Source organism: Amphiura filiformis, chromosome 14 (genome assembly GCF_039555335.1).
Source record: "Amphiura filiformis chromosome 14, Afil_fr2py, whole genome shotgun sequence".
NCBI lineage: Eukaryota > Metazoa > Echinodermata > Ophiuroidea > Amphilepidida > Amphiuridae > Amphiura > Amphiura filiformis.
The window spans coordinates 12,187,421-12,197,009 of NC_092641.1; positions in this window are offsets into that span (position 1 = coordinate 12,187,421).

The window sequence follows — 9,589 nt, forward strand, 5'->3', positions numbered from 1 at the left end:
AAACCAAAAATCATCAAATATGTTCATTTTTTTATATCTCAAAACGTAACCAGACCAGAGTGACATAAATTTCATGTATGTATTAGTGATACCCGATGTATGCACGGTATTTTTATTTTGTTGGTCAAAGGTCATTTAGACGTCATTTCCGGTTTTAAGCTAAATAACTTCAAGAATTTTTATCTCCATAACTAAGCATTGTAGATTTTTTAATTTAAACTGTAACAATGCATTTTCTCGGTGTATATAAGGTTTTTTTTATATTGGGGTCAAAGGTCATTAAGGAGGTCAAAACGTCAAATTTGCAAAAAAATGTTTAAAATTACGGAAAAGTAGCTGTATCTCAGCCTATGGAAGACGGATAAAGCCCCTACATGCTACAGTGATGCACCATTAATGGTGTGCGATGTCCATAATAGCCGGTCAAAGGTCAAACTTTAAGTTAAGACTGGCATTTCCGGCCCCGGCTAGGTCCAGATCTGTAACCAGATCTAGTTCTTACAAGCCGACGACGAATGTCGGCTTGTTCTGTCTTCTTCCAATTCTTTCTTTCTTTCTTCTTCTTCTTCTGGCAACCAATCAAAATGCTCTAGCTCCGCCAAGCATTGACAGATTTCAACCATATTTGACCCAAATGACCACTGGATTAGGCCAAACCTTCCATTTGACTTTGACCTTGCTGTGACCTTTGACCTAGCTATAATGGTCAAAAATGTGATTTCACAAAAAATGCTACTCCTTCCACAAATTACATGCAATGATCATGTGACTTATGCATATGAATCAACATGTGGCAGTGCTTAAAACTTGCTAAAAAGAATTGAGGTCAAAGGTCATTAAGGGGGTCATTTCCGGTCTGAAAGCTAAAAATATTCAAAAAATCACTGTCTTTACAAATTATATAGCAGAGAGTCGCCTTTAGCACACATGCATCGCTAATAGCCAGGGTCTTTAGGATGCCTACAGTTTTGGGGTCAAAGGTCATTAAGGGGTTACTTCCGGTCAAAAACCGAAATATTTAAAAAAAATTTATCTCAAAATGTAAACAGACCAGAGTAATATAACCATCATACATGAATCAGTGTTACCTGATGTATGCATGGTATTTTTATTTTGGGGGTCAAAGGTCATTAAGGGGTCACTTCCTGTTTTTAGCTGAATAACTTTAAGAATTGTTATCTCAAGAACTAAACATGTTAGAATTTTTAATTAAAATTGGAACAATGCATTTTGTCGGTGTACATAAGGTGTTTTTTTCATTGAGGTCAAAGGTCATTAAGGGGGTCAAAAGGTCAATCAAAAATTTAAAAAATCAAAATCCATGTATAAGTTCCGATTTAGCTGAAATTCACCAGGAATCTTTCTTATGACATCCTAAACATGCAAGAGCAGTTGACCCCATCCGTGACCCAAGGGTCAAGTTATAGGGGTCAAAGGTCAAAGTTTAGGGGTCAAAGGTCAACTGCGGCGGCTTGTACTCAGAGTCTGTTGACTCTAGTTACAAGCCGACGACGGATGTCGGCTTGTTCTGTCTCTTCTCAATTCTTTCTTCTTTCTTCTTCTTTCTTACCTAGCCGGGACACCGGCTAGGTCTTGTGATGCTATCGGATCTTTCTTCTTCTTTCTTCTTCTGGCAACAAATTTCAAAATGCTTCTTCTCTTACATGTTACATCCTACAATGACGTCACTTGCACATATGCATCGGCTATATCCAGTGTCTATAAGATGTTCACAAATTTAGGGTCAAAGGTCATTAAGGGGTCATTTCCGGTATAAAACCAAATATCTTCAAAATGCTTCTTCTGCCACAAATTACATAGTACGATGATGTCACTTACACATATGCATTGGCTATTACAGGTACACAAAAGTTATTCTCCGATTTTGGGTCAAAGGTCATTAAGAGGGTCATTTCCGGTCTGAAAGCTAAAAATATTCAAAAAATCACTGTTTTTACAAATTACATAGCAGAGTGTTGTCATTAGCACAGATGCATTGCTACCAACCAGGGTCTTTGGGGTGTCTACAGTTTTGGGGTCAAAGGTCATTAAAAGGTCGCTTCCGGTCAAAAACCAAAAATCATCAAATATGTTCATTTTTTTATATCTCAAAATGTAACCAGACCAGAGTGACATAAACTTCATATATGGATTAGTGTTACCCGATGTATGCACGGTATTTTTATTTTTTTGGTCAAAGGTCATTTATACGTCATTTCCGGTTTTAAGCTAAATAACTTCAAGAATTTTTATCTCCATAACTAAGCATAGTAGATTTTTTTTATTTCAACTGTAACAATGCATTTTCGCGGTGTGTATAAGGTTTTTTTTATATTGGGGTCAAATGTCATTAAGGAGGTCAAAACGAAAAATATGAAAAAAAAATTTAAAATTACGGAAAAGTAGCTGTATCTCAGCCTATGGAAGACGGATAAAGCCCCTACATGCTACAGTGATGCACCATTAATGGTGTGAGATGTCCATAATTGCCGGACAAAGGTAAAACTTTAAGTTAAGACTGGCATTTCCGGCCCCGGCTAGGTCCAGATCTGTAACCAGATCTAGTTCTTCTTTCTTTCTTCTGGCAACCAATCAACTGCATCTAGCTTCGCAAAGGATTGACAGATTTCAACCAAAGTTGACCCAAATGACCACTGGGCTAGGCCAAACCTTCCATTTGACTTTGACCTCGCTGTGACCTTTGACCTAGCTATAATGGTCAAAAATGTGATTTCACAAAAATGCTACTCCTTCCACAAATTTCATGCAATGATCATGTGACTCATGCATATGAATCAACATGTGGCAGTGCTTAAAACTTCCTAAAAAGAATTGAGGTCAAAGGTCATTAAGGGGTCATTTCCGGTCTGAAAGCTAAAATATTCAAAAAATCACTGTCTTTACAAAATATATAGCAGAGAGTCGCCATTAGCACACATGCATTGCTACTAGCCAGGGTCTTTAGGATGCCTACAGGTTTGGGGTCAAAGGTCATTAAGGGGTTACTTCCGGTCAAAAACCAAAAATGTTCAAAAATTTTTTATCTCAAAATGTAAACAGACCAGAATAATATAACCAACATACATGAATTAGTGTTCCCTGATGTATGCATGGTATTTTTATTTTGGGGGTCAAAGGTCATTAAGGGGTCACTTCCTGTTTTTAGCTGAATAACTTCAAGAATTTTTATCTCAAGAACTAAACATGTTAGAATTTTTAAATTAAAATTGGAACAATGCATTTTGTCGGTGTACATAAGGTTTTTTTTACATTGAGGTCAAAGGTCATTAAAGGGGTCAAAAGGTCAATCAAAAATTTTCAAAAAATCAAAATCCATGTATAAGTTCCGATTAAGCTGAAATTCACCAGGAATATTTCTTATGACATCCTAAGCACAGTGCAAGAGCAGTTGACCCCATCCGTAACCCAGGGGTCAAGTTATAGGGTCAAATTGCGGCTTGTATTCAGCGTCTGTTGACTCTAGTTACCTAGCCGGGACACCGGCTAGGTCTTGTGATGCTATCGGATCTTTCTTCTTTCTGGCAACAAATTTCAAAATGCTTCTTCTCCTACATGTTACATCCTACAATAACGTCACTTGCACATATGCATCGGCTATATCCAGTGTCTATAGGATATTCACAAATTTGGGGTCAAAGGTCATTAAGGGGTCATTTCCGGTATAAAACCAAATATCTTCAAAATGCTTCTTCTGCCACAAATTACATAGTACGATGATGTCACTTACACATATGCATCGGCTATATCCAGTGCCCATAAACTATTCACAGAATTTTGGTCAAAGGTCATTAAGGGGTCATTTCCGGTCTGAAAGCAAAAATATTCAAAAAATCACTGTTTTTACCAATTACATAGCAGAGTGTTGTCATTAGCACACATGCATTGCTACCAACCAGGGTCTTTGGGGTGTCTACAGTTTTGGGGTCAAAGGTCATCAAGGGTCGCTTCCGGTCAAAAACCAAAAATCATCAAATATGTTCATTTTTTATATCTCAAAACGTAACCAGACCGGAGTGACGTAAACTTCATATATGCATTAGTGTTACCCGATGTGTGCACGGTATTTTTTATTTTTTTTGGTCAAAGGTCATTTACACGTCATTTCCGGTTTTAAGCTAAATAACTTCAAGAATTTTTATCACCATAACTAAGCATTGTAGATTTTTTTATTTAAACTGTAACAATGCATTTTCGCGGTGTATATGAGGGTTTTTTATATTGGGGTCAAAGGTCATAAGGTCATTAAGGAGGTCAAAACGTCAAATTTGCAAAAAAATTGTTAAAATTACGGAAAAGTAGCTGTATCTCAGCCTATGGAAGATCTAGACGGATAAAGCCCATACATGCTACAGTGATGCACCGTTAATGGTGTGAGATATCCATAAACTTTAAGACTGCCATTTCCGGCTCCGGCTAGGTCCAGATCTGTAACCAGATCTAGTTCTTTCTTTCTTCTGGCAACCTCGTGACATTTTGCGTGACTTGCCACGTTTCGCCCTAGCTCTCTTATGCTTCGACAGATTTCAACCATACTTGAGCCAAATGACCACTGGACTAGGCCAAACCTTCCATTTGACTTTGACCTTGCTGTGACCTTTGACCTAGCTATAATGGTCAAAAATGTGATTTCACAAAAAATGCTACTCCTTCCACAAATTTCATGCAATGATCATGTGACTCATGCATATGAATCAACATGTAGCAGTGCTTAAAACTTCCTAAAAAGAATTGAGGTCAAAGGTCATTAAGGGGTCATTTCCGGTCTGAAAGCTAAAAATATTCAAAAATCACTGTCTTTACAAAATATATAGCAGAGAGTCGCCATTAGCACACATGCATTGCTACTAGCCAGGGTCTTTAGGATGCCTACAGGTTTGGGGTCAAAGGTCATTAAGGGGTTACTTCCGGTCAAAAACCAAAAATGTTCAAAAAATTTTTATCTCAAAATGTAAACAGACCAGAGTAATATAACCATCATACATGAATCAGTGTTACCTGATGTATGCATGGTATTTTTATTTTGGGGGTCAAAGGTCATTAAGGGGTCACTTCCTGTTTTTAGCTAAATAACTTCAAGAATTTTTATCTCGACCATTGAACATAGTAGAATTTTTTAATTAAAATTAGAACAATGCATTTTGTCGGTGTACGTAAGGTTTTTTTTCCATTGAAGTCAAAGGTCATTAAGGGGGTCAAAAGGTCAATCAAAAATTTAAAAAAAATCAAAATCCATGTATAAGTTCCGATTAAGCTGAAATTCACCAGGAATCTTCCTTATGACATCCTAAGCACAATGCAAGAGCAGTTGACCCCATCCGTGATCCAAGGGTCAAGTTATAGGGGGTCAAAGGTCAAATTTCGAAATTGGTCCAATCGAGCTCAAATTCAACAGGAATTATTCTTACGACATTCTAAACATGTTAAAAATATTTATGACCCCAAAGGTCAACGTTTAGGGGTCAAAGGTCGAATTTTTGATTATGTGACCCATATGTTATATTTACTGCCGGCGGCTTGTACTCAGAATCTATTGACTCTTTACACAGCCGTGACGTTAGTCACGGCTGTGTCTTTTTTCTTACAGGTTCTTTCTTCTTTCTTCTTTCTTTACACAGCCGTGACGTTACCGTGACGTTAGTCACGGCTGTGTCTTTTTTCTTACAGGTTCTTTCTTCTTTCTTTCTTTCTTCTTTCTTCTGCCGACCACTACATTTGCTCTAGCACTTACATGCTTGTACCGATTTTGACCTAACTTGGTCACAACCATCATTGACCATGCCCCTATATGTCATATGAAACTCGTGGGGTCAAAGGTCAAGCAGGGGTCATAGGGGTCAAAAACGTGATTTCAACTCAAAATGCTTCTTCTCTCACAGATTACGTAGAAGAGTGACACCACTTGCACACATGCATTGTTATTATCCAGTGTCTATGGGGTCCTCACAGATTTGGGGTCAAAGGTCAATAAGGAGTCACTTCCGGTATAAAACGAAAAACCTTCAAAAAATTTTATTTGCTAAGAAAAACATAGGACAGTAACGGTATATTTACAAATAAATTGTAGTTACTCTGTGCATATGTGGTATTTTTTATTTAGGGTCAAAGGTCATTAAGGGCTACTTCCGGTATAAAACGAAATTCCTTTAAAATGCTTCTTCTCCCACAAATTACGTATGACAGTGACGCTACTTGCACACATGCATTGTTATTACCCAGTGTCTATGGGGTCCTCACAAATTTGGAATCAAAGGTCATTAAGGGGTCACTTCCGGTATAAAACGAAAAACCTTCAAAATTTGTTATTTGCTAAGAAAAACATTGGAGAGTGATGGTATATTCACACGTGAATTGTGTTTACTTATTGTACATGTGGTAATTTTTCATTTGGGGTCAAAGGTCATTAAGGGGTCACTTCCGGTCTGAGACGAAAAACCTTCAAAATGCCCCTTTCTGCCACAAATAACATAGCAAAGTGGTGCCACGTGCACCCATGCATTGACATTAGCCAATGTCTATGGGCGTTTTCATATATTCTGGGGTCAAAGGTCATTAAGGGGTCACCACAACACGGCTGTGTTCGTGGTCTTAGACCACAGCTAAGTCTAGTTACACAGCCGTGACGTTAGTCACGGCTGTGTCTTTTTTCTTACAGGTTCTTTCTTTCTTTCTTTCTTTCTGCCGACCACTACATTTGCTCTAGCACTTACATGCTTACACCGATTTTGACCTTACTTGGTCACAACCATCATTGACCATGCCCCTACATGTCATATGAAACTCGTGGGGTCAAAGGTCACGCAGAGGTCATAGGGGTCAAAAACGTGATTTCAACTAAAATGCTTCTTCTCTCACAGATTACGTAGGACAGTGACACCACTTGCACACATGCATTGTTATTATCCAGTGTCTATAGGGTCCTCACAGATTTGGGGTCAAAGGTCATTAAGGGGTCACATCCGGTATAAAACGAAAAACTTTCAAATTTTTTTATTTGCTAAGACAAACATAGGACAGTAACGGTATGTTCACACATAAATTGTAGTTATCCTGTGTATATGTGGTATTTTTATATTTAGGGTCAAAGGTCATTAAGGGCCACTTCCGGTATAATACGAAATACGTTTAAAATGCTTCTTCTCCCACAAATTACGTAGGACAGTGACACCACTTGCACACATGCATTGTTATTACCCAGTGTCTATGGGGTCCTCACAGATTTGGGATCAAAGGTCATTAAGGGGTCACTTCCGGTATAAAACGAAAAACCTTCAAATTTTTTTATTTGCTAAGAAAAACATAGGACAGTAACGGTATGTTCACACATGAATTGTGGGTACCCAATTCATATGTGGTATTTTTTTATTTGGGGTCAAATGTCATTAAGGGGTCACTTCCGGTATAAAACGAAAAACCGTCAAAATTTTTTATTTGCTAAGAAAAACATAGGACAGTAACGGTATGTTCACACATGAATTGCGGGTACCCAATTCATATGTGGTATTTTTTTATTTAGGGTCAAATGTCATTAAGGGGTCACTTCCGGTCTGAGACGAAAAACCTTCAAAATGCCCCTTCTGCCACAAGTAACATAGCAAAGTGGTGCCACATGCACCCATGCATTGACATTAGCCAATGTCTATGGCCGTTTTCATATATTTTGGGGTCAAAGGTCATTAGGGGTAACAACACGGCTGTGTTCGTGGGTTAGACCACAGCTTAGTCTAGTTACACAGCCGTGACGTTAGTCACGGCTGTGTCTTTTTTCTTACAGGTTCTTTCTTTCTTTCTTTCTTCTGCCGACCACTACATTTGCTCTAGCACTTACATGCTTGTACCGATTTTGACCTAACTTGGTCACAACCATCATTGACCATGCCCCTATATGTCATATGAAACTCGTGGGGTCAAAGGTCAAGCAGGGGTCATAGGGGTCAAAAACGTGATTTCAACTCAAAATGCTTCTTCTCTCACAGATTACGTAGGAGAGTGACACCACTTGCACACATGCATTGTTATTATCCAGTGTCTATGGGGTCCTCACAGATTTGGGGTCAAAGGTCAATAAGGGGTCACTTCCGGTATAAAACGAAAAACCTTCAAAAATTTTATTTGCTAAGAAAAACATAGGACAGTAACGGTATATTTACAAATAAATTGTAGTTACTCTGTGCATATGTGGTATTTTTTATTTAGGGTCAAAGGTCATTAAGGGGCTACTTCCGGTATAAAACGAAATTCCTTTAAAATGCTTCTTCTCCCACAAATTACGTATGACAGTGACGCTACTTGCACACATGCATTGTTATTACCCAGTGTCTATGGGGTCCTCACAAATTTGGAATCAAAGGTCATTAAGGGGTCACTTCCGGTATAAAACGAAAAACCTTCAAAATTTGTTATTTGCTAAGAAAAACATTGGAGAGTGATGGTATATTCACACGTGAATTGTGTTTACTTATTGTACATGTGGTATTTTTTCATTTGGGGTCAAAGGTCATTAAGGGGTCACTTCCGGTCTGAGACGAAAAACCTTCAAAATGCCCCTTTCTGCCACAAATAACATAGCAAAGTGGTGTCACGTGCACCCATGCATTGACATTAGCCAATGTCTATGGGCGTTTTCATATATTCTGGGGTCAAAGGTCATTAAGGGGTCACCACAACACGGCTGTGTTCGTGGTCTTAGACCACAGCTAAGTCTAGTTCTTCTTCTTTCTGCCGACCACTTCATTTGCTCTAGCACTTACATGCTTACACCGATTTTGACCTTACTTGGTCACAACCATCATTGACCATGCCCCTACATGTCATATGAAACTCGTGGGGTCAAAGGTCACGCAGAGGTCATAGGGGTCAAAAACGTGAAAAAAAAAAAAAATGCTTCTTCTCTCACAGATTACGTAGGACAGTGACACCACTTGGACACATGCATTGTTATTATCCAGTGTCTATAGGGTCCTCACAGATTTTGGGTCAAAGGTCATTAAGGGGTCACTTCCGGTATAAAACGAAAAACTTTCAAATTTTTTTATTTGCTAAGACAAACATAGGACAGTAACGGTATGTTCACACATAAATTGTAGTTATCCTGTGTATATGTGGTATTTTTATATTTAGGGTCAAAGGTCATTAAGGGGCCACTTCCGGTATAATACGAAATACGTTTAAAATGCTTCTTCTCCCACAAATTACGTAGGACAGTGACACCACTTGCACACATGCATTGTTATTACCCAGTGTCTATGGGGTCCTCACAGATTTGGGATCAAAGGTCATTAAGGGGTCACTTCGGTATAAAACGAAAAACCTTCAAATTTTTTATTTGCTAAGAAAAACATAGGACAGTAACGGTATGTTCACACATGAATTGTGGGTACCCAATTCATATGTGGTATTTTTTATTTGGGGTCAAATGTCATTAAGGGGTCACTTCCGGTATAAAACGAAAAACCGTCAAATTTTTTTATTTGCTAAGAAAAACATTGGACAGTAACGAGTATGTTCACACATGAATTGTGGGTACCCAATTCATATGTGGTATTTTTTTATTTAGGGTCAAATGTCATTA